The 26,517-nt window shown below is 34.3% G+C and overlaps 1 protein-coding gene across 2 annotated transcripts in view; it reads left to right on the top strand.

Annotated features, from left to right (window-relative positions):
• The window catches only part of LOC118193292 (uncharacterized), a 67,263-nt gene extending 41,070 nt beyond the window's left edge, over positions 1–26,193 (top strand). Inside the window, exons 2-3 of one of the 2 annotated variants that reach the window (XR_004758902.2) lie at positions 12,892–12,965; positions 23,387–26,193. The gene's annotated coding sequence lies outside the window, so the exon portion shown is untranslated. The remainder of the gene's footprint in view (positions 1–12,891; positions 12,966–23,386) is intronic. The other variant, XM_085816209.1, reaches the window with a different exon arrangement.
• Positions 26,194–26,517: the final 324 nt, after the last annotated feature.

Genomic DNA, 26,517 nt, shown 5'->3' with positions numbered 1-26,517 from the left:
ACTTTGGAGACAATTTCAAACTAGAGGAACAGCTATCCGGGGGTTTAGTAGTGGTCGTCCACGAGGAACCACACCCGCAGATGACCGGTATATTGCCTTACAGGCCAGAAGAAACAAGCGGCAGACAGCGGGAGAAATCGCTAGACACACGACACAGGCGACTGGACGACCGATATCGCGTTTTGCCGTGGCCAGAAGACTGCTCGGTGGTGGTCTGTTTACACGACGCCCTGTACGGTGTGTACCTCTAACGCCTGCCCATCGGAGAGGGCGTTCTCTGTGGTGCCGGGAACACCGGAATTGGAGAGACAATGAATGGGGACGAGTACTCTTTACAGATGAGAGCAGATTCAGTCTGAGTAGGATTCTCATCGCATACTCATCTGGAGAGAGCGGGGAAACCGCAATCATCCCTCGAACATCATTGAAAGGGACAGGTATGGAGGTGGCGGTGTTCTCGTTTGGGGAGGCATCATGCTTGGTAGTCGTACAGACCTTCACATCTTCGACGCAGGTTCAGTCAACGGGACCCGTTATTGTAACGAGATTCTTCTTCCATATGTGCGTCTTTTTAGACGCGCTATGGGTCCGCAGTTCCTTTTCATGGACGACAATGCACCATGTCATCGCACGGTTGCTGCCGAACAGCTCTTAGAGAGTGAGGATATTGAACGTATGGATTGGCTGGCACGATCTCCGGATCTCAATCCCATCGAGCATGTATGGGATTTTCTAGGTAGACGCTTGGCAGCTCGTACCTTACCACCAGTAACGATTCCGGAGCTCGATTGGCGCTGCAAGACGAATGGGCAGCCATGCCTCAACAACTCATAGACACCCTCATTCTCAGCATGGGCAGACGCTGTGAAACCTGTCTAGCAGTCAGGGGAGATCATATCTCCTATTAAAGACCGGATGTTTCTTGCTGGACACCCATCACAGGGACGTTTCGGCCTTCAGTCGCATTGCGCTCCATGCTACTTTTTCAATAAAGCGTCTTTTTATCCCTCTGATTTCTCTTTTAGTAAGTGTTGCTTACATTACTCATGTCCTTACGTATTGGGGATCTTACGGTATTAAATGTGTTGATTTGGAAAGCTTTTGTACAAAGTTCTATTGAAAAAACCGTCTCGTCCTTAATTTTTGCACACCAGTGTATTTCGTTCATTCATATTATAAATCAGAATGCACAAAATTTATATCATTTAAAGAATTATCTAATCGTTGCCACATGTTCTTTTCAAATACTATAATAAAGCTAGAACGATGTATAAAAGAAATTAAGCAAACAAATCAAAAAAGGAACAGTTTTTCACAGACGATTGAGTATTTCTCATTTAATTAATTCAGTTCTCACTTCGCTAGAAGGCTAGATTCGCAACAAATCCACTACTCTGCTGTTTCAAATATAAACAAGCAATGGCCGCCATTAAAAAAAAAATTATTAGGCTTAGTGGCACTTAAACAACTTTAAAATTGTTGATAACTCTAAAACTATTGCATACAGATTTACTAAAGGCATAAAAACCTGAACCGGAAGACAAGAACAACATAATTCAATCATTTTTAAAGCAAAAAATGTACAATTTACAAACATATAAGAGTAAAGAAACTGAGAATATTTATATACGTTTGGTGCGGCCGATTGCAACCAAAATATGAGGTGCTCATCTACATTTTATAGTAGTCTTATATACAAAATTTCAACGTTCTGAGGCTACTCGTTTTTGAGTTATGCGAGATACGTACGTACGTACGTACACACGTTCGTACAGACGCCACGAAAAATTGCGTTCAGAATTCATTTTAAAGCAGTTTTATAATTTTTTTGAGGAAAAGAGTCTTTTTTTTTTCTGTCCTTACGTACAGATATCAGGCAAAAACATCGTTAAATAGCATTCGAAAGCAGTCAAAATGGATATTTTCGTTGAAATATGCTGTCTGCAATTTTTCGCGATTACAATATTTCCTTTTTAATTCGTACAAGGAAGTAAAAAGCTGCCGAAAAACTTAAAATGTTTTGTAGGTTTATGCGAGATGTTTCTCATGAATTAAGAAATCTAATATAAAAGTTACAAACTCTTTTTTAAAAAATAAAGGAATTTGTGATATAAATGGGTAACTATACTTAGAATGCTCTTAACTAGATTTGTTAAACTAGAACTTCGAAACGTCAGATGCAGAATATCTTTTCAATTATCCATAATCGTCTGCAGTTTAAACAAACCTTGCGATTTGTCTGTCTATTCTCTATTAAATTTTTGTGTACAGGATGACCCGAAAGTGATGGATGAATTCTAATTTGAAAATGATATCTGCCTGGGACAGAATTATTCAAAATTTTCCATTTTTCAGTTTTGAAGAGTGTAAATTCGCTCACTATTGCTTTCAATTACCAAGGTTTCGAATCCTAATGAACGTCTTGACTGCATGAATATTTTTGAAAGTTACACACATAAATTTGAAAAACTATAAACAAATTTAAAAAATTAAAAATCTGAAAGCTGTTAGATGTTATATTAACCCCAAAGGGGCGTTTTCTCCCTTTACAGACACATGCACGTTTCGAGACCATTTGGGCTAACATCACATTGGACTAAAAAAACAGCAAATCTTTAGAATTTCCGATTGACAGTCTCGCGCGCTGAAAATAAAAATCTTTTATTCCGTACAGTGTTGCCACTGCTCGCTTTGAAATTGTTATCCGAGGAGGGCTATTAATTTCGTTCTGGAATTTTGCATCGGAAAATTTAAAAGTCTGAATCACTTTTCAAATTGGCGACACCAAATATTATTGTATTATATTTAAAGAAACTAAATAATAAAGAATCTGCATAAATGTATGTCTGTTTCTCGCATTGTGATAAAACAACGGTATCTAAAGCCATGCAATTTCGAATAACGTACATCTCCACCCGAATATGGGCATCTAGAAGTACAAATTTGGAATTAGAAAGTTGTTTTATTATCTATATCATGTTTTTTAAATCATTTATGAGTTTTTGATTAAGAAACTCAACGATTTCAAAAAGGGAAATGGCAACACTGTACGGGAAAAAAATTATCTCCAGAGAGCGAGACTGTGTTTCGGAAATTCTAAAGATACGCTCCTTTTAAATTGTTTTGTGATATTGCTGTTGAATTGAATCTTATGCTTAAAGTGCGAAAAACATGATATTTAAGAAATAAAAGTAACACACAAAACGTTAAAAAAACTCGTTGGGCTAATATAAAATCTGAAAGCTTTCAGATTTATTATTATTATTATTATTTTGAGTTTTTTAAACAAAAATTGGTTAAAGATTTACAAAATAGGAAACAGACAATAAAACAAATTCCAAACTCCAAATTCGGGCTTAAAGGTGCCTTATCTTCGATTGTGTTAATCCAAATTTGATGAATCTGCGTACCATTGTTTTTTCATAATGCGAGAAACATACTTACCTTCATGCAGATTCTTCGTTAATTAGTTTCATCAAATATAACACACAGCGATAATTTTTGGTAACAAGAATTTGGAAAGTGATTCGAACATTTAAAGTGATTCGACAGAAAAATGCCGTTTCGAGACTAATATCCCTTCTAGGCTCAAAATATTTATTTTACTTATTCTCATCAATAGAGCTATTTACACAGAAAAAAGATTTTTATTCATAATATTTATAACACTATTATTAATTTTAATTTCTTGTGCCATATTTTAAACTAGCAGCTTCGCTGCCAGCCTTCGTCTGGCTTTTAAATGTACTGGAAAAATGGCTGAAGGGAACACCAAACGTTAAATTTAAAAACTGCATAGAATTTTACTCTGCAGAACAACTTCATAAAAAAAAGATATTATGTATAACAAAATTACAATGAAATAAGCAATATCCCTTAATACAAATATTAATCATCCTAATAAATAAATTAACCAACTTCTTAAGAAATCTTAAGAACTCAAATGGTATGAAAGAGGTTAAGAACTTTGTTTCCTAAAAAAATCACTCAAAACTTTTCAATATCTTAAAAGCAGTGAAATGAGCAATAAATAACATAAAAGAATACAAAAAATTCTTAAAAGCAAAGTATAATTAATCATATTTTATCTTATATTTTCAAGAGAAAAAAATTAAAATGAAAGAAGTTATATCCCTTAATACAAATATTAATTATCCTAATAAAAAAATTAACCAACTTTCCGTTGAAGAAAAAAAATCATGCAAAACTTTTCAATATCTTACAAACGTTGAAAAAAGCAAAAAATAACATGAAAGAAACTCAAAAAACAAAAAATTCCACGCACAATTTTACTCTGCAGAACAATTATATAAAAAAAATCAATAAAAATGTATTATATATATAAAAAATGACAAAGAAATATGCCAATCTCTTAAAAACAGTGACATAAGAAATACGATGAGAAATTGTTGCCAAACCCATATTTCTAAAAGAACGAAACTATTAAAAACTCGTTTTATTCAAAATTCTATCAACAACAATAAGAAAATCGTTGTCAAAATCGCATTTTTAAAGATGTGAGATGTGAGAAGTATACTCGGAAGCTTCATTTAAAAAATTTTTAAAAAATACAAAATATTATCATTTTTCCAATTTTTTTTTTGTAAAAGCAGTCGCAAGAATGAAAGTTTAAAGTGTCCAAAAATTAAAGAAAAATAAACTGTACATTTTTAAAAATAAAGTTTTTTAGAAAACATCCCTTTGAAAAGGTGTTAAGCTCACTTTGTTAAATAAATAAATTCGTATTGAATTGATTTATTGAAGCACGAAATTTATTTTAAGTTCGCAAAATAACTAAGTACCTACGTTTCATGACGATGTGAAAATCGAGTGTGTAGAGTAAAATGTCGCTTTCCTATAGCCCATTATGTCTCAAAATGACGCGATTTTGTCACAAAACATAAAATAAAAAAGATTCTTATTCGAATTTCGAAAACATCGCTTCGAGGTGCACTGGCTCTTGTCTAGATGCACCTATGTACCAAATTTCGTAGCCGTGGGTCTATTAGCTTACGCGCTGCGCAAACGAAAGAGACACAGATAGACAGACTCTTTCTTTTATTATATGTAGAGATTCAACATTTAGAAAAATTTTAATTTCACAATTTTCATCGAAGTAAAAGGAAATTTCTCAAATTTTCTTTATATATTTCCCATTTTGGGAAATACGTTTGAGACATTAAAGTTATTAGAATTTTTTTGCGCATTTGCCAATGCCTTTAAACATTTTTAAATAAATATTTTAAAATGATTACATCTATGTTGATATTTCTCCAGAAATTATAGAAAATTTTTCTTATCAACGGAAGTCTATCAAAATAAAGATGGAATTTACATAAAACCGTCGTGCAAGAGTATATATGTAATAAAGAAGAATGTCTGTTTGTTTGTTTGTTGCCAATTAGCTTAGTGACTACTATAGCTATCGTCACGAAACTTCCTACAATTCGTTTCTGGGTCCTGAGAAAAGTCGATGTCCGATTTTTTAAAAAATAGCTAAAATCAGAGATATTAATTAAAAACTCTGAAACATTTTCGCTGTCATTCTTCCGAGTGGCAATTGTCTCGCAGACTGTAGATAAAAATCTGCTTTATTTCGAGAAGTGTTGCCACTGATCGCTTTCAAATAGCAGAGTTAATTAATCAAAAATTTGTATTTAAAAAATCTCTCTATATATAATAATAAAATTCCATAATCAAGAATACACATAAAATTCTAACTGTATGTTCTTTTCATTTTTAATGGCAACGTTCTCTTATTTGAAAGTACGTGGTATTAAAAAGACAGCCCCGTAGTCAAGTTGTTATTCCCGCCTTTTCTACATGTACAGTTTTAGAATGTTCTGGAATTATTTCAAGCGAACTGGATTGGTTGACGAGGCTGACGTCATTTCTTGGAAGCTCCGCCTTTCCAGAGGCTATAAAATGACTCACAAAAGGAATATCGGCGCTTTTTCTTTAATGCAACGATGCAGTAAACTTCATACAAAAAGTTATTAGTAATTCTTTTTTATTTACTCCGGAGATATGAATTTTGTAACTGCTATTTCTCCTGAATAATAAATAATGGCTCCTGTTTTTTAAACTTATCGTCTGATTATTTAAGCTAAGACTACATTTATGATTCTTCAGCATTCTATTTATTCCGGACAAAAGCTGGTACATCACACATATATAGGAGGAAGAATGTCTGTTTGTGTGTTCGTTCGCATTATTGATTTTATGATCAATTATAATGAATGTTTTGCTATATTTAATCGACTAAAATTGAATATAAGTGAAATATTGGATGGAACTCGAGCTTTTACGACCATTTGATTAGAAAGACGAAAATCATTAAAAACTGAGCGCCATTGTTGCCAATATAATGAGAGAGGATTAGGTTTTTCTTTTCCTATCGAAATTTTTTATGTGGGTTCCATATCGCATCAAACGAACAAATGCATGCTTATGAATCGTAATTTTTGCATGGTTATTACAGAAGGATTACAGCGGTATCGTTCCCTCAGTTATTAGATACATTACTGTCACTCTAACTTCACTGGCATCGAATATTTCCTCTAGAATATAAAATGACGGGAACAGAAATGTCTTTTAAGAAATTTATAGAAAAATATATTGATTATTAAAACCAATAAGAATTACTGTTCATCTTCGTAAAGGAAAATTCCCTTATGCTAAAATTGAAAATTATTTTTTCAGTTTGATATTTTTAAAGTAATAATTTTCATTGCATGCTTTAAGGTACACGAAGAAAATGGAATTAAGACGTGGATAAACACAAATTTTATCTAAAAATTCTTCAGGCGTCTCTGAAGCAATTTAAAGCCCAGAAAAATGTTTATTTTATTCAGAATATTATATGGCTGAAAAAAGAAATTTTCTTGGATAACCTTCAATTTATTTTTATCAATGAGCCATGTAAACAGCAACAAGTTCAGAAATCTAAAGTAAGCGTGAAAACGTGTAAACTGTACTTTCGGTATTCAGAATTCTCTTTTATTTGAAGCTAATTTTGTTATTGTTGTAAGTTTAAGCAAAATTAAACTAATAAATCATTGGCAATCTCAAGGAAGCCATGAAAATTGTAAACAGTACTTTAGCTATGCCTAATTAATCTTACTTGAAATTTATTTTGTTATTGTTGTGAGTTTAAATAAAAATCAAATTAATAAATCATTGACAAACAGATTCTTTTTAAAAAGTTTTTTTCAGTTTCACATTCAAAGTTGTAAAAATAACTTTCTTGGAACTTCTTAACTGTAAACGTGAGAATAATTCATTTTTGTTCCTTAAGCGCAAGATTTTTGTAAAGGATTGCTAATTGTAAAAAACACTTAAGCCTTATTCTTTTATAGCACTTTTGTTATATGCATTTGCAACTGTAAACGAATAATGAGCAGTTATTTAAGAAAGTTCTTTCTTGATTAATTTGGCTATCATATTCAACATAATAATTATACAGTGTCTCACAAAAGTCATGGGACACTTGTGCTTTACAAAAGGAAACTGCAACAAAATAAATTAAAAAATCATGTAAAATTTTTTGTGGGTGTGTTTCATACTTAAATTTAGTAACAATTATTACATAACATACATTTTCTCAAAATATTAATTTAATAAAAATACAATTCTTTAGAACGGAGCAAAACATGGCTCACACAAGTGATGGGACACTTTCTTTTCCATCAAATATTTATCCAAAAATTTTACTTTTTAAATGATTTTAATATTTTGTTGGATTTCCTTTTACTTTTAAAACACGATTTAATCTTCTTGGGATGGGTTCGACAAATTTTTTTGTGATTTCTGGAGTGATTTTATCCCATTCTTCTTGAAGCATCGATTTTAATTGTTGTTTTGAAGAAATGGTGTGTTTGCGAATTCTTGATTCCAATTCTTTCCAAATATACTCTATGGGATTTAAGTCTGGAGATTGTGGTGGTGTTTTTATTATTTCAGGACAGTTATACAGCAGCCAGAGTCTAACGTTCAAAGCAGTGTGCGTGGGGTCATTGTCCTGATAGAATTTAAAATCGTTATGAAGGTTCAATTTTCGTACTGAAGATTTCAAATTTTGCGGACGACATACACCCCCATACCATAACTCCTCCTCCACCATGTTTTACTGTTGGCACCAAGTTCTGTTTACGAAATTCTTCCTTGGGTTTTCTCCACACCAAGATTCTACCGTCAGAACCAAATATATTAAATTTACTCTCATCAGTAAATATAACTTCAATCCAGTAATCAGAATTCTTATTTTTATGTTGGATTTTGCGAAAGCCAGTCTGTTTTCTATTTTCACTTACGAACAATTTTTTCCTGGCTGCTCTATCGTGATATCCAGTAGATCGAATTACTCTTCTAATAGTCTCAGGATTAACAATTACTCCATATAATTCATGTGAATCAGCAGCAACTTTAGGAGCACTCATTCTAGGATTTTTTTTAATATTTCGAACGATAATTCGCTTTATTCCATTGGATAGCTTTGATGGTCGGCCAGGTCTTCTTTTATTCTGAATCATATGATTCTTTTTATATCGTTTAATGATCTTGAAAACTGTTGAATGACTCATGTTAACTATTTCAGCAGTTTCTCTAATAGATTTTCCACTTTCAATATGCAAATTAATAACTAATTTTCGAATTTCAGGCAAAGTTTCTTTTCGTTTAGCATTCATAGCTGCACAGAGCTAAAAAACACAAAAATTCCAAAACAAACTAGAGACAAAGACTGCAGACGATTTTATAAATTATTGCCAATTGCTTTTGAGTAAAAATAAACACTCCCAAAAATATTTTTATTGTAGTACGTAGTAGTATCTAATGGTGTCCCATCACTTATGTGAGCCATTCTTTGCTCCGTTCTAAATAATTGTATTTTTATTAAATTACTATTTTAATATTTTGAGAAAATGTATGTTACGTAATAATTGTTACTAAATTTAAGTATGAAACACACCCATAAAATATTTTTACATGTTTTTTAAATTTATTTTATTACAGTTTCTTTTTTGTAAAGCACAAGTGTCCCATCACTTTTGTGAGACACTGTATGTTCTAGTTAAGGTTTCTTTATCTTTACTTAGTTATAGAATTATCAATAGTTATAGAATTATGGTTATAGAATTATAGAATTATGAAGACATTAGATATTATAGAAGTTAGATGCAATAGTTATAGAATTATCAAGACATTGGACTTAAAATGACGCTAACTGTTAAGTTTGTGTACGAATCAAAGGGTGTTACGCACCATACTTTAGACTTTTGTTTTGTTTCACAAAGTTAGAAGATAATTTTTCAATAGGCATTTTTAAGACTATTATTTTCTTGGATAATTTATTTTCTTGTAAGTTTTTCAATAGACATTTTAAAGTCTAGGCTTCCTAAGAGAACCAGACTTTATAAGTTAATTTAATCTCTTCACCCAAACAAATGCTCCAAAATATTCATAGTTCTTTATATAACATGTCACCTTTATTTTCTTGTAAATCGTTTTTGAAACTACAGAAACTCTTTACGTTTTACAACCTCGAAAAATACAGTAAGACCCCGCTTAACGCTGTTTCGTTTAGCGCTGTTTCGGTTTAGCGCTCTTTTATTTCAACCCGGGGATTCCACGAAATCGCTCGCAGCATACGGGGATTCCCCGAAATATTATGCAGCGATAGGTTTCAAATACATATCCGAAAGAGTGTACTTGTATTGTTGTTTTGAAGAAATGGTGTGTTTGCGAATTCTTGATTCAAATTCTTGCCAAATATTCTCTATGGGATTTAAGTCTGGAGATTGTGGTGGTGTTTTTATTATTTCAGGATAGTTATACAGCAGCCAGAGTCTAACGTTCAAAGCAGTGTGCTTGGGGTCATTGTCCTGGTAGAATTTAAAATCGTTATGAAGGTTCAATTTTCGTGCTGAAGATTTCAAAATTTTGATTTAAAATAAAAGTATACTTGTACTGATCCATTATACTGTCAATAAAAACAAGATTACCAACTCCAGAGGACGACATATACGCCATACCATAACGCCTCCTCCACTATGTTTTACTGTTGGCACCAAGTTCTGTTTGCGAAATTCTTTCCTGGGTTTTCTCTACACCAAGGTTCTACCGTCAGAACCAAATATATTAAATTTACTCTCATCAGCAAATATAACTTCATTCCAGTAATCAGAGTTCTTATTTATGTTGGATTTTTCGAAAGCCAGTCTGAGTTTTCTATTCTTTTCACTTACGAAGAATTTTTTCCTGGCTGCTCTATCGTGATATCCAGCAGATCGATTACCCTTCTAATAGTCTCAGAATTAACAATTACTCCATATAATGCTTGTAAATCAGCAGCAACTTTAGGAGCACTCATTCTTGGATTTTTTTAATATTTTGAACAATAATTCGCTTTATTCCATTGCATAGCTTTGATGGTCGGCCAGGTCTTCTTTTATTCTGAATCATGATTCTTTTTATATCGTTTAATGATATTGAAAACTGTTGAATGACTGAAATTAACTGTTTCAGCAGTTTCTCTAATAGATTTTCCACGTTCAATATGCAAATTAATAACTAATTTTCGAATTCCACGTATTTTCAAATAAGAGAACGTCGCCATTAAAAATGAAAAGAACATACAGTTAGAATTTTAAGTGTATTCTTGATTATGGAATTTTATTATTACGCACATATATATATATATATATATATATATAACTCAGAAAGGAGTAGCTTCAGAACTCTGAACTTTGGTACATAGGACTGCTATAACATTTAGTTTTGCCCCTCCCCTTTTGGTTGCATCGGCCGCACCAAAAGTATATAAATAGTGAATTTTAAGATCATACGACATTATATTATATATATATATATATACCCACTCTACTACTTGGCTGAGTGAGGTCAGTTCTTTTTGTTTTTATGTGTTCGTAAATTGCGTATTTTTTGCTTTAAAAATGATTGAATTATGTTGTCCTTATCTTCCGCTTAAGGTTTTTATGCCTTTAGTTAATCTGCATGCAATAGTTGTAGGATTATCAACAATTTTAAAGTTGTTTAAGTGCGTCTAGGTCTAATTTTTTTTACTATAGCGGCCATATTTGTTTATATTTGAAACTTTGCAGAACAGTGAATTAACCCTTTCTGCAGCTTCAGTGTCTTTTTGCAGAGTGGGACCAAAACGAAACTTTAAGTTTTGTCCATCGAAAAACTTGCCTTCTTGCTTGCTGGCCGAACTGTTTGTTTTTGCATAAAAATTCTAATTTTAATTGTAAAAGTTTTCTTTAATTTAAATCTTTATCTTAAATTTTTCTTTTGTTTTAACTATATTTGCCTTTTATACTTTTCTATATTTTTCAAATTTTAATAAAGATATTTTAAGGTTTTATGCATTCTTGCCTCGTCGCGAAGGGAGAACTGAATTAATTGAATGAGAAATATATCTGTAATAAAACTCAAGGAAATAAGTTTAAATAAAATGCAGCAAAAAAATGCGTATAATTCAATATTGCATACAACGAAGTCTTGTGACGTCCGCATCAGATTTGTTTCTTTTTTTATTTTTTCCGTAATCTTGAAATCTACTAAATTCTGACAAAACGTAAATTAGTGCTGAATAGTTTTCTTCATTTTCATGGCTCTGGCCACAGAAAATTCTAGAGTTATTTAAGTTATTGTTACTAATGTGAGACGGCCACTATTTCATACTGTCATTCGTTGAAATATAACTTGGTGACTTTTGGTCTTAAAGACTCATATTAAGTTTATTTATGAAAGCAGTTGTATTTACCCAAAATTAGTTGAGCCTATTTTTTTTTTTTAGTCCAAAGGGATTTGAATTCCGAAAGACTATTAGTTTCGTTTTGGCATTTTGCGTCGGACTCATAAATGTCGGTTCACTTTTCAAACTGTTGCCACAAAATGTTAGAGTCCTGCATTATATTTGAAGAAATTAAATAATGAAAAATCTGCATAAATGTATGTATATTTCTCGTATTGTGATAAAACAACGGTACATAGAGTCATCGAATTTTGAATAACGTCATCCTCCAACGAATATGAGCATGTGGAAGACCAAATTTGAAATTTGAAATTTGTTTTATGATCGATTTCCTATTTTTTAAAACTTTGACGAATTTTTGATTAACAAATTCAAGGATTTCAAAGCGAGCAATGGCAACGTTGTGCAGAAAAAACATTTTTATCTCCAGCGCGTGAGTCTCTGTATCGGAAATTCTAAAGATATGCTCGTTTTAAAACTATTTTGCGATATTGCTGTTGCACTGGATCTTATGGTTTAAGTGCGAAGAACATGATATTTAATAAAGAAAGGTAACACACAAAATGTTAAAAAACGCCCCTTTGGACGTAATTTAAAATCTGAAATATTTCAGATTTTTTTTTTTTTTCCTTCAATATCACATGCGCACACCATTTTGCTCATCTTTTAGATTATATCGTAAGCTGCATCATTGGGCTACATATACCGAGAGTTGCACATGCCTGTATTTGATGAAAATGATTAGGCAATTGGTATTTATTTATAATTAAATATTTGTATGTTTGTTTTGATTAATTAATTAAGTATTTGAATGCTTGAAAAAAGATGTTTAATTCTAATTTTAGTTTTAAAACAAACACTTATTTAACTAGTTACATTTATAATACACAATTTATGATCATAAATTTATCAATGCTGCTAAAAATGTTATCCTAAAATTTTGCATTTGCCAACGATAATAATAATTCATTTCGTTAAAATTTCCTTCTAAAATAAAATTTTGAAATAAATAAAAGTTAGAAATTTAAAATTTATTTTTTCATACTATCATAAATTTCTTACCTTATGATTTCGCATAGATTAAAATAAAATGAAACATATTGTTTTGTTTTTAGCGAAATGTTTCCAATATATGAACCTTCGATTAAGAAGTGCATTGGTATTATGAGCTACTAGATGAAGACCGCTAGTAAGCATACTTGTTATATATATTTTTTTAAACTTCAAATTATTTTTGATAAATTCTCGTTTCCAGATGCACATGCGACAGCGCATGTGCCAGGTTTGTTTTATTATTTACTCATAACTGTAGGAAATTATTTACAAATTGAGGTTTTGGATATTGTATTTTTTTCACATAATTAAATTTTAACTAAATTTTGGAGTAATTCCGGATTGATTCATTAAATTATTTACAATGAACTGCACATAGTTTAGGAAATGGTTAGTATATTTACTAATATTCTTAAATTAACGATATATTTAAGGCTTTTTAATATATTTATATGTATCGTTATATTTAATTTCCTAACCTAATCAAAATACTCAGCATTTTTCATTGTTGTACACACAAATGAGTAATTTCACATCAATTTGAACAGTCAGTCGTAGTAATTTATAAAAGCAAGTTATTTATGAGCGATGTTTTACTGCATTTTGAATTATTTTTGTTATTTTTGTGCTTAATGTTCCTTACCAAATGTAAAGTAACTTTTTTCATAGTTGAATTCAATTAAAGTCTAAACATTACATAGTTCATTAAGGTACGATTCCTTTTGAAACAGCTTTTAGAAAAGATTAGTTTCATTTAAGCTAAAATATTTAAATTTTAAGAATCCTCATCGATATATGAAACTTTCATGGGTGAATCTTTACATTATGGCAACTTCGCGATTTTTTGGCGAAAATTTGGCGACCAACCCTGCTACAGCAACCTATTAGTTTTGTTTTGGACGCCATTTTGTTTTCACGAAGTAAAGGCTTTTTTTTTTTTTTTTTTTTTTTTTTTTTTTTTTTTTTTTACTCAACATTTTTCGAACAATCTGCTAGCCGAATTACGCTTATACTAGAACTTTTATGGAACAAAAATGCTTAATCATGACGAAGATTAGGTGCGAAATTGGGAGAAAGTGCAGAATCGCAAACTGCTTGCCGCGTTTTTAAGAATTGCACATACACGGTATCACTTAAAAAAAATTCACTTAAAAAAAAATCCCAGAATTGCACAAAAATGGCATTGCGCACACTCTTGACTTTATCCACGTACACATCGATCTATTTTCACTTAAAAAGTCAAAGAAAATTGACAAAAATCCAATTCTTCTTACTCTTGTAAAAAGCGCCAAACAAATAAGTGGGCGATTCTGCACTTTAGCTTCGAAATTGTTTCTAAGTGCTTATTAGCTAAAATCACGATCGGAATTTTCCGGAAAATGTCACATGACATGTCTCATGATCTCTCATTTGTCTGAGAGTAAATAATCTGTGATTCGAACTGTGTCCTTCTCAGATTATTGCTAAACTCCTAGCTAGTAACCTTTATCGCCTTACCAAAATGTCGCCAAACTACCTGTTACTATATTCTAAAGATTAGCCCTTTCATGTTACAAATAAGGTGATTAAGTTTATTTACTTTGACCACTAAGTAAGGTGGTCGCTTTTAACAAGAAAATACGACTGAAGCTATATTTTTGAAAATATAAATTATCTCCTGCTATTTATCAGTTTTGTTTTTATGTAAAATTTCGCTTTTAAAGAAGCAATGGTTGGAAGGCTAAGTTAGTGTTCTTTCCGAAGGAAATTATTCATATCTAGTTATTAAGAAATGTTGTGAAAGCCATGGTTTTTCGATACCCAAAGCTACGGTAGGTAATGTTGCCACTACGAAGGGAAAAAACAACGTCAAAATTTAGCTTCAGGTGGAAAAATTGTTAAAAATACGTATCCAAGGAGAATCGAAATGTTTCGAATGTTGCAAAGGTAAGAACTTTAATTTTAAAAGAAGTTCCGCCAGATCAAAGGACAGTGGCAACATCCAGTGTCATCTGTAAACAAAGAGATTTATACTGACTTGAATTTTAAAAAGACGGAAAAACACAATATGCATTGTCTTTCTCTATCACATATCGCCAAACGCAGAATTCTTTATTTTCGAAACATTTATCCGAACACAAATGGAAATATGTTGTCATAATATATGAATCGTGGGTGTATTTAAAGGACTGCAATAAAAAAAGAAATCCATTTATTATTATTAGTGAAGAGAAAAAAATGTTAAAACATGGTTCAAACATTCTAAAGGAAGTTTTTCTAAGCGATTTATGATCGTTGTTGGTTTTTCATATAACAGCAAATTAAGAAGAGTGAAAAAAATTTTAAGATTAACTCCGCATATTATCAGGAAAATATTTTATATCTAGTTTCCAAATATGAAATAACAGTACTTTTCCGTTTCGCCGGCGCAAGTCTCGCCAAGCAGACTTTATTGACGACAACACAGAGTATACACAGAAATAAATGTTAGCAAATGTTAGTTCTAAGAAATTACTATTTTGAAGGCATAAGCATTTTAGGTACTATTCGGTTTCGAGGGCCGTAAATATTCGCCAAACTATTGTTGATGCCAATGCTGCCAAAAATAATTGCGGCAACCCTAATAATTGAGGCAAGAAAGGGAAGTATAATAGTAAATAACTATCTAAGATTGATGTTTTAATTTAGATGAAAGGTTCATTTCATATAATACATTTTTATTATTATAATTTATATGAAAAAGGCTAAACATGACTGAATGGAAGCATAAGAGTAAACAACTATTTCAGATCATTATTATAATTTATATGAAAATTGCTAAACATAACTGAATGGGTGCCTGCATCGCTATTTCGCTACCGACTTATCGCTAAAGCATAATTTCATCTCGTTGGTTGTTCAAACGTAATTTTCTATAATGAATGATGCCTTTTCTTTGAAAATATTCTCGGTAAAGTGCAGAATCGCTCACTTATTTGTTTGCCGCCTTTTACAAAGGTAAAACAATTGAATTTTTGTCAATTTTCTTTTACTTTTTAAGTGAAACTAGGTCGATGTTTACATAGATAAAGTCAAGGGTGTGCGCAGTGCCGTTTTTGTGCAATTCTAGGTTTTTTTTTTTTTTTTTTTTTTTTTTTTTTTTTTTTTTTTTTTTAAAGTGAAAATAGGTGGATGTGCACATGGATACCGAGTATGTGCAATTCTTAAAAACGCGTCAAGCAGTGGGTGATTCTGCACTTTACCCAAAATTCTATTGCCGACTTTTCGTCATGGGCAATTCTCAAATTGTTAAATTCATAGGATATCAAAAAAGGATTTAAAATCAAAAAGGATTTAAAAATTAAAGTAGTATATCAGTGGCGTCTTAATATAGAACTATATAAACTTAATCTCGCAATCTGAAATCAACGCGTACGCTAGATTTGCGCGCTGTTAAATTAGCGCGTTTGCTAGATTTTGCGCATACATTTTCGCTGCAATTTTTTTACGGCCCTCGAATAGTACCGAATAGTACCATATTTGGTAATATGGTTTAAAATTTTGTAAAAATACAATAAATAAAGGCAATAAATTTGTAAAAAGACATTAATTTAAGAACTTACTGTGCTTTCATGTTCATGGTACAACATGAAAGCACAGTAAAGCACAGTGAGCGGTGTGATTCGTCGTTTCGTATCACGTGACCTCATTTCACGTAAACTACGCTAAAAAAATATAATAATCACAAATCTGTCATGTCAAATCTACAATAATTTGAAGTTAAATTTTAATTTGGAATACAAGTTTAAATGCAAGAATTACTTCAATTCGTACGAATAGCTTACTTAGAAATTATGTAAAATAGCAGTGCTTTATTTCGCTAGTGCATTCTCATTAGAATGGATGAATTTAACCTTTGCTATATTTTAGCTTTCGAGTGAGCGGTGTGATTGCATCCTAATTGACTTAATGACCGCGAATGGCCTTAGGGTATTAAACTGAACCATCTTGTAAAAATTCTATGTAATAGTATGCCAGTATTGAAAGAAACAATCAATCTGATAAGAAATGGCTGCGACTTGTTTTGAAAATGAGGCGTAAAAGGTTACTAGAGAGGATATTTCGTTTGGCATCGGTTGTACCATTTTTGGCGACTTTATCGCCTGCGCCGGCAAAATGGAAAAGTACCGAAATAATTTCTCATTACCCACAGTGCCATTGATCAGGAGAACTTCATCGAGATAGAGTAAGCAGCCACACATCAAAATCCACTGTTAATTTCCTAGAAAAAATAGAACAAGAAACGGGTATTCAGATTATACCCTTCAGTCATATCCCTACTAAATCTCCTGATCTGTCAACAATGTAGTTTTGCGCTTTTAGACTTTTAAAAGGCAGGTTGTCCAAACCTCGACCTAAACCTCCTTGGACTTTGGAAATTGGACTCCTTGGACTTGTGATATTGTTCGAGATCAATAGGATAAAATACCTCTTCCGATACTACAAAAGGCTTTATTGTCTTGCAAATTACAAACTAGTGAAGCATCCAAAATATCCTTAGCATATTTAGATGGCACATAAATGTTTCAACGGTGTAAATCATGTGACCTGTAGGTATTTTAAAATGCTCGACGCCAGCCAACGAAGGAAGCTACGAAGCAACGAACAAAGCTAGTTAGAGGACTAGCAGCCTTGGACATCATCTTTTAACCATATTGTTACGTAATGTACAAGCGCGGTAAGATGGCTTCCCCTCAAAGCTGTTTTAGGGTTGCCATAAAATAGGAAGAAAGAAAGGGTTGCCACATTTGGCGACAAAATTGGCGATATACCATGGACGGTTGGAGACCCTTCTGGAACGAATTCTTACCGGTTTAGCCCAGAATGTTCCCGAACACAATCCGAAAGATATATAAACCCTGATGGTCCGCAGTCAGTTAGTGTGCGTGCCTCGCATAGAGGGCGAGAGAGTAGTATCGAGAGTTTGCGTCTCTCATCGTGTGTGTGTGCCTCGTCTAGCGAGCTGATAGTCAGTCATTGAGCGAGTGTCTCGAAGCCTAGCGCCGAGGTGGTCGTCGAGTGCATCGAGAGAGTCTTTTCGGTGCATCGCGAATTAGTGCATCGTCGAGTTTTGCCTTAGACTGTGCTGAGTCGAGAGCTATACTCTTGTGTATCGTCGAGTGCATCGTGTGGAGAGTCTCGAGAGTACGTGGAGTTCTGTGAACAACCAAGCAGAATCGGAAGCTGTACTCGGGTGCTTTGCAGCGAAGCTGTCTCCGCCGTTATTGCCTGACAGAGTGAAGGCTGTGTCACTGATTGTTCCAACGTGTAGTACATAGTAGATCTCCGACGACTGTAAAAAGTGTTATTAGAGCTGTCCTGATTAACATTGGTTAAATAAAGTGTGTTTCGATACTACATCAAGTGTCGTCGTTATTCACTCCAAATCCACGAACCCCGTACGAACGTGAGCGAAGAAAATAACGCAACAACTGGTGTCAGAAAAGGAAAAACGTAACAATATAAACAGTTTATCGAGGGCACCCCCCCCCTAAAATCATCCCGAATATAACAGGCTTCATTTTATGCATTTATTTATCTCTAAATCACGTGCAAACCGCAATGGACACAGTCCTTGGAGTGAATGCAACTGAGAGAGTGTATTGCTTAGTAGGAGTCCCGTTTCAGCCTACGAAGAAAGACTTACTCAACGATTTCAAAGCGAGCCAAGGCAACAATGTACGAAAAAAAAAAAACATTTTTACCTCAGGCGCGCGAGAATGTGTATCGGAAATTCTAAAGATAGGCTAATTTAAAAATTATTTTGCGATATTGCTGTTGAACTTGTAAGATTTATCCTAAGTTGCCTATCCAGTTATTTTGAGTTAAAGCGACTTTCCTATCGTTCTTAATTTTAGCTTACAATTTCCGACCAGAATGTGTTTTCAGAATCGCGGTTAAATGCAAATGATCGATTTAAAATTGAAGTTCCACTGACTTCGTTAGAGAGCCAGAGTTTCTGACTAGCGCGCGTTCGCCTTCTGGCTACACTTTCTGTAAGCTTTTACTACGCTTGGCCGTATTTCAGGCCCTTGATAGCTTCGCTGTTTTAGTTAACATTAACCTGTTAACCGTGGCGCTCTCGTTTAATAGCGCGCACCGTTTTGTATCGCCAGAATCGAGCCATGATGAGTATACGCTGACTACCAATAAGTATTTGGACACCTGTGATAGAAAAGAAAAACTAACTTTTTTTCAAAATCAATAGTTGGTAGAACCTCCACGAGAGGTAATTACAGCGTGGACCCTCCGGAGCATACTTTCCACTAGTCTTTGTATGACAGCTAGTGGTATTTTCTTCCACTCGGCTTGGAGAAAACATAGAAGTTCCTACACCGATTTTTCACGAGTAGTGCACCCCTGAATTCGGCGATGCAACTCGCCCCAGAGGTTCTCCATAGGGTTCAGGTCTAGACTCTGGGCAGGACAGTCCATTCGATGAACTCCATTGGCACCATACCAAGCCTTGGTTAACGTCGAAACATGACAACTGGCATTGTCGTCCTGAAAGTAACAGGGGTCCAACCCGTAAAACTGTCACGATGTAGGAAGCACATTGTCATTCAAAATAGTGCAGTAGGCATCGGAGTTGAGCTTACCCTGAATGGGGACAAAGGGCCCCAGCCCATACCAGGAGAAACACCCCCAGACCATAATTCCACCTCCGCCGAACTTGACTATTGGCACAATGCATTCTGGCAGGAGACGTTCTCCAGGTAGACGCCAGACCCAGACCCTGCCATCCGAACGGTAAAGGGTGAACCTTGATTCGTCACCGTTTCCACTGATCTACGGTCCAATTTCGATGTGCTTTGCACCCCATTAACCGAGCAGCGCGGTTGGACTTTGTGATCAAAGGCTTATGGGCAGCAGCACGACCACGAAAACCAAGCAGATGTGCTTCCTTACGGATGGTATTTATTAAAACAGTACTCCCGGATGCCTGTTGAAACTCCTCGCGGATGAGGGCCATCGGTTGGGTGCGGTTCTTCCGAATTTCTCTGGACAGCACTCGTCGGTCTCTATCTCCCAGTTTCGTCGGCCTGCCGACTCGGAGCTCATTCCGACAATCACCGCTCACCTTCCACTTCTTAATCACATAGGCCACTGTCGATTTTGGGTACTTCAGATCGCTAGATATGTCCCTTAAGGATCGGTCACATTTGTGATAACCGATAATTATACCTTTCTCGAAATCAGAGAGCTCCGAACTGCGAGGCATCTTGCATGCGACTAAAACCGATGCTGTTTCCTACACGATATATACTGGCGGATTCCGTGACGTACCTTAGGACCGCCGATATCGTCACTTGCATTGGTGTCCAAATACTTATTGGTAGTCAGTGTATTCGTCCATCACAGAGTAAGTTGTGCTGGTTAACATAAGCATATAGTACATACATATTGAACTAAAACGCAATCAATTAAATTAAATATTATACATATAAAAGTAAGATTTTAAATTCCTGCTGTGAAGTGATATTCAGCGAAACAGGGTACTATACACAATGGGACTTAGCAAATCGAACACCAGTAACGCGATTCCTTCCTGATCTTACGTTTGTAGCAATGCGAACACCTTTGTGTATGCTTTTTTTTTCCAATGTTCCGGGTATATAATCCGGAACATGATTCCCGCCTAATTGGCTTATATTAGGCCGAGTTTGTGTCGATTTATTTCTTTCATTTGGATACGTCGCAAAAGTGTCTTCAATCAATTTGAGCAAAAAGTTGATACGCGATAATGTTCCATTATTTGTTTTTATATAATATGAATGCATTCAGATCCATAAGGTCTAAGAAATGCAGAAATATCTTTTTATAGTACTTTTTGAGTCGTTTTCTTCCTGTGGAGTACGTTTTGATAATTCCATCGCTCATATCCACTCCACCCATTTTTACTTCCTTGTACGAAGTAAAAAGGAAGTATTGTAATCGCGAAAAGTTTCAGGCAGCATATTTCACCGAAAATATTCATTTTGACCACAATCGAATGCAATTTAACGACGTATTTGCTTGATATCAGCACGTAAGAACAGAATAAAATACTCGTTTCCTCCAAAACAATTATAAAACTGCTTTAAAATGAATTGTGAAGAGAATTTTTCGTGGCGTCTGTACGAACGTATGTACGTAGTACGTATCTCGCATAACTCAAAAACGAGTAGACTTAGAACGTTGAAATTTTGTATATAGGACTGCTATAACATGTGTACCTCGTATTTTGGTTGCAATGGGCCGCGCCAAATGTATATAAATATATTTATATATATATATCCACTCTGTTACCCGGCTCAGGGATCTCAGTTTCTTTACTCTTATATGTTTGTAAATTGTACATTTTTTGCTTTAAAAATGATTGAATTATGTTGTTTTTATCTTCCGGTTAAGGTTTTTATGCCTTTAGTAAATCTGTATGCAATATTTTTAGAATTATCAACAATTTTAAAGTTGTTTAAGTGCCGCTAAGCCTTTATTTTTATGGCGGCCGTTGATTGTTTACATTTGAAACGGCAGACTAGTGGATTTGTTGCCAATCTAGAGAAACTTAGCTTCGTAACAACAAAGATAACGCCTTCATTTATTATTGCCAATTAAATTATACCTAATCCTTTCTGGAATTTTTTCGAGGAAATAAGTGTTTAAGATTTACTTCGTAATTTTTAATATAGATATTTTGAGTTTTTATGTATTTTTGCCTTCTGGCGAAGCGAGAACTGAATTAATTAAATGAGAAATATCAATCGTCTGTGAAAAACTGTTTCTTTTTTGTTTTGTTTGCTTAATTTCTTTTATACATCATTCAAGCTAGAATAGTATTTGAACTATTATAGTATTTGAATAGAACATGTGGCAACGATTAGATAATTCTGTTCTTTAAATGATATAAATTTTGTGCATTATGAGTTATAATATGAACGAAATATATAAGTTAACTGTTATATAATTATTGGATTATATAACAGTTAACTGAGTTTCCGTTATATAATTATTATATATGTTAACTGTTATATAATTATTAATACTGTTAAGTGAATCTAGCGCCAGAGTGTAGCTATGGTAAGCAAATACTAGAGTGAATTTTAAAGAATGTATTTATTCTGTTGTGGTTATGCGCTGTCGGCGAAGTAGATTTAATTCAATCCGATAAGTTTAAACGAAATGCAAGAAAAAATGCATATAATTTAATATTCCGTACAAGGAAGTCATGTGGTGTACACATCAGATTTTTTTTATTATAATAAATCACTAGCTCCGGTTTCTTTGTTATTATTTTTCTTTTCTCTGTTTCTATTACGTTGCTTTATACGCGCGTTGCTTACACTGCTTTATACGCATGACGAGTATACTCGTCAATACACAAAATCGTGCCGCTTCTCTATGACGAGTATACTCGTCAATCACAGATAACTGGTTAAGAGGCCAAGTCCTCTAGAATTTTGATAGCTTCCGCGATATCTTTTTAGTTAAGTTTATTTCTTAGTATTCTTGAGTACAAGCTTAAGTAGAGGCTTTTCTGTGCGCCCTGAGAGAGGACCGATTGTGAAATTTATTTTGAGCAATAAAGGGTAATTAGCCCTTCTTAATTCTCTTTCTCGTGAAATAAAGCAATTATTCTCTTACCTTATCAGGACTTGTATTCCTCTTAACTTGCTTTGGAAACATGAACTGTCCTGACTCGGAACAGGGAGCTTACTCAAGCTATGTTCAATAAATGTGGGAAGTAGACAATACACACAGGAAGTGTATACGAAACCCTTTATTTTTCTATCTTTACAGAGATTTCCGGAACTTCGGACTACAGAGACCAACCACTTGTGGTCTGAACGTAAGAATATAAAACTACTAACTAAAACTCTAACTAAAACTAACTTTGGATTAATATACAAGTGCCTAACTTTAAGATTGGCCGTTATTTAAAAAAATCCGTATGTAGTACAGAGAGCTGCTAAAACTACGATATGTTTAAAATTATCAAGAGGACTAAACCTCTGGCCTTGAAGGCAACCAGCAAACGAGTAAAACTACTATGGCAATCGACTTGCAATAACTCTTTCCTCTCTCTTGCTTGACAAAAAGCCACAACTTAAGTACTTGGCGTTAGCAGGACAAATTTGCATAAATAAGTTAAAGCTTTTAATTCTGGCCGGAAGTAGAAAATAAGAAGTGATAGTAAAGATTTAAAACAAAATAAACGTTAGTAAAACTTAGGATCCTTACAACCTGTTCTCAAGGTTCTGCACATTTAGCTGTAAATCCTACATTGGAACATTACAAACTTTATGGCTTAAGTGCGAAGAACATGATATTTAATAAATAAAAGTAACACACAAAACATAAAATGCCGCTTTGGGCGTAATATAAAAACTGAAAGCTTTCAGATTTTTATTTTTCCTTGTTATCTGTCCTACACTTCTATGCTATTATTTTTATACTACACACTATCCTACTCATTGTATGCTATCATTTTTACATACTTTCATTCTATCAATTTCATTTCATGCTATCTTTCTCAATGTAATTATCATATTTTTTTAGTGGGATGGTGCCAGTACATTCGATTTCCGAGCCGCAGAGAGAGCTACTATATATGATTCAAAAATACGCTTGCGGGTGATCAAACACTATGTGAGAGCTATCTTCGGCAGCAAGGATGTGAATTTGAAAGTCAAAGACTTTCTCACTACATTGGGAGTCGAACCTTCTTATCCATGGTCTGTAGTTGCCGGGTATGAGAATATTATCTGCATTTTAAAGAATTTTCACAAGTGCACGGGCCGTCCATGCGTCAAAGAACTCAGGAGAATGCCAAAGATGACGAAGTTAAGGAAAGTTAAAAGAAAGTCAAAAACGAAAAATGTGGAAGAACTTTCCAGAGAAAAAGAGAAGAGTAGAGAAAAATTATCAACAATTCCTAAAAGTTATTATCCGGAACATTACATCTGAAGTTCTAAAAATTTCAAATATTATTTTTCCGTATGAAATTATACTACCGAGATATTAAAATATATTTTAATTATGAAGACATAGTCATTTTAAAGTTATAATTGACATTTAAGAAAAAGAACATTTCTTTATCATAATACACTGGTGTGCAAAAATTAAGGACGAGACGGTTTTTTCAATATAACTTTGTACAAAAGCTTTCCAAATCAACACATTTAATACCGTAAGATCCCCAATACGTAAAGACATGAGTAATTTAAGCAACACTTACTAAAAGAGAAATCAGAGGGATAAAAAGAAGCTTTATTGAAAAAGTAGCACGGAGCGCAATGCGACTGAAGGCCGAAACGTCCCTGTGATGGGTGTCCAGCAAGAAACATCCGGTCTTTAATAGGGGATATGATCTCCCCTGACTGCTAGGCAGGTTTCACAGCGTCTGCCCATGCTGAGAATGAGGGTGTCAATGAGTTGTTGAGGCACTGCTGCCCATTCGTCTTGCAGCGCCAATCGAAGCTCCGGAATCGTTACTGGTGGTAAGGTACGAGCTGCCAAGCGTCAGCCTAGAAAATCCCATACATGCTCGATGGGATTGAGATCCGGAGATCGTGCCGGCCAATCCATACGTTCAATATCCTCACTCTCTAAGAGCTGTTCGGCAGCTACTGTGCGATGACATGGTGCATTGTCGTCCATGTGAAAGGAACTGCGGACCCATAGCGCCTCTAAAAAGACGCACATATGGAAGAAGAATCTCGTTACAATAACGGGTCCCGTTGACTGAACCTGCGTCGATGATGTGTAGGTCTGTACGACTACCAAGCATGATGCCTCCCCAAACGAGGACACCTCCATACCTGTCCCTTTCAATGATGTTCGAGGGATGATTGCGGCTTTCCCGCTCTCTCCACATGAGTATGCGATGAGAATCGCTACTCAGACTGAATCTGCTCTCATCTGTAAAGAGTACTCGTCCCCATTCATTGTCTCTCCAATTCCGGTGTTCCCGGCACCACAGAGAACGCCCTCTCCGATGGGCAGGCGTTAGAGGTACACACCGTACAGGGCGTCGTGCAAACAGACCACCACCGTGCAGTCTTCTGGCCACGGTAAAACGCGATATCGGTCGTCCAGTCGCCTGTGTCGTGTGTCTAGCGATTTCTCCCGCTGTCTGCCGCCTGTTTCTTCTGGCCTGTAAGGCAATATAGCGGTCATCTGCGGGTGTGGTTCCTCGTGGACGACCACTACTAAACCCCCGGATAGCTGTTCCTGTAGTTTGAAATTGTCTCCAAAGTCGTGAAACGATGCTGTGAGCAATTCCGAACTCTGCAGCCACACTTGTCACACTGCGGCCTTTCTCCAACTTCCCAATGATTCGACCTCGGGTAAAAGCATCCAAATGTCGTCTAACAGATTGATTATTCGCCATTTTTCGCTGAGGCAGCAACTCGGTGTGATTTTAACTGCTATACGGCGTGCAATCTCTTTGCCAGAGATACTGATCTTACACCGACAACATGCTTTATACTACTCAGACACTCCCCCATTACGTCTACCTGCATATCTGGGCATGTGCTACCGTACATCACCTTACTTAATCTCCTGATTGGTCTTTCTGTCCCCTCTACCTCTTCGTTCAGCTTATATGCTAATTTTTCGACTTCGTCCTTAATTTTTGCACACCAGTGTAAATAATTTCTAACTTACCTGCATCTAAGCATGAGGGCCATTTTTATTCTATAAAAGAGCCTGCATGCAAGAAACACTGTGGGGCCTATGTTTCTTAGGTATATAAAAAAAGTAATACCATTTCACAGGAAAGGCTAAGTACAATAGTAGCAAGAAAATAAAATAAACATACAATATATTTATTTGCTATATCATGAACAACATTTGAAAACACAATTTCTATAATACTTTTCTCTTTATTCAATACTAGCAACGATGCGGCCAGGCTTCGTCTGGCTTTTAAATGTACCGGAAAAATGGCTGAAGGAAACACAAAGCGTTAAAATTAAAAACTGCGCAGAATTTTACTCTGCAGAACAACTTCATAAAAATAAATAAATAAATAATTAAAAAATGTATTGCATATAACAAAATTACAATGAAATAAGCAATATCTCTTAATACAAATATTAATTATCCTAATAAATAAATTAACCAATTGCCTTCTCTCGACAAACATCCAGTATCCAAGAAAAACATTAAATTTAAAAACTGCACAAAATAATCGCCCTAATTTTTCCAAGTGGCAACAGTGCTGATTTTCAACAGTCAGCAATCCAGTATACAACTGAATGAAAAACTGTTGCCAAAACCACATTTGTAAAAGAATGAAACTATGCAAAATGATGCGATAAAATCGAAAAGATTAAAAAAAAAAAAAAAAAAAAAAAAAACCTGATTCGAATTTTGAAAAACTCGCTTCGAGGTGCACCGGCTCTTGTCTAGATGCACCTATATACCAAATTTCGTAGCCCTGGGTCTATTAGCTTACGCGCAGCACGAACGAAAAGACACACAAACTCTTTCTTTTATTATATGTAGAGATATATTTGCGCTTAATAATTCATATCACTTACAAAGGCCAATTTTGTAACATTGATTGAAAACGTAAAAATTACTCAGAGCATTCTTAAAGTAAAAGAACGTTCGCATTTATATACGTCTTAGAAAATTCAAAGAAAGTTCTCAATGCAGCTTGTACATTTCACAAGCATGTT

The sequence above is a fragment of the Stegodyphus dumicola genome, chromosome 4, assembly GCF_044657685.1.
Source record: "Stegodyphus dumicola isolate Sdum_Otavi_A_Nest chromosome 4, ASM4465768v1".
Lineage (NCBI taxonomy): Eukaryota > Metazoa > Arthropoda > Arachnida > Araneae > Eresidae > Stegodyphus > Stegodyphus dumicola.
This window is presented reverse-complemented; position numbering and strand designations above follow the sequence as displayed.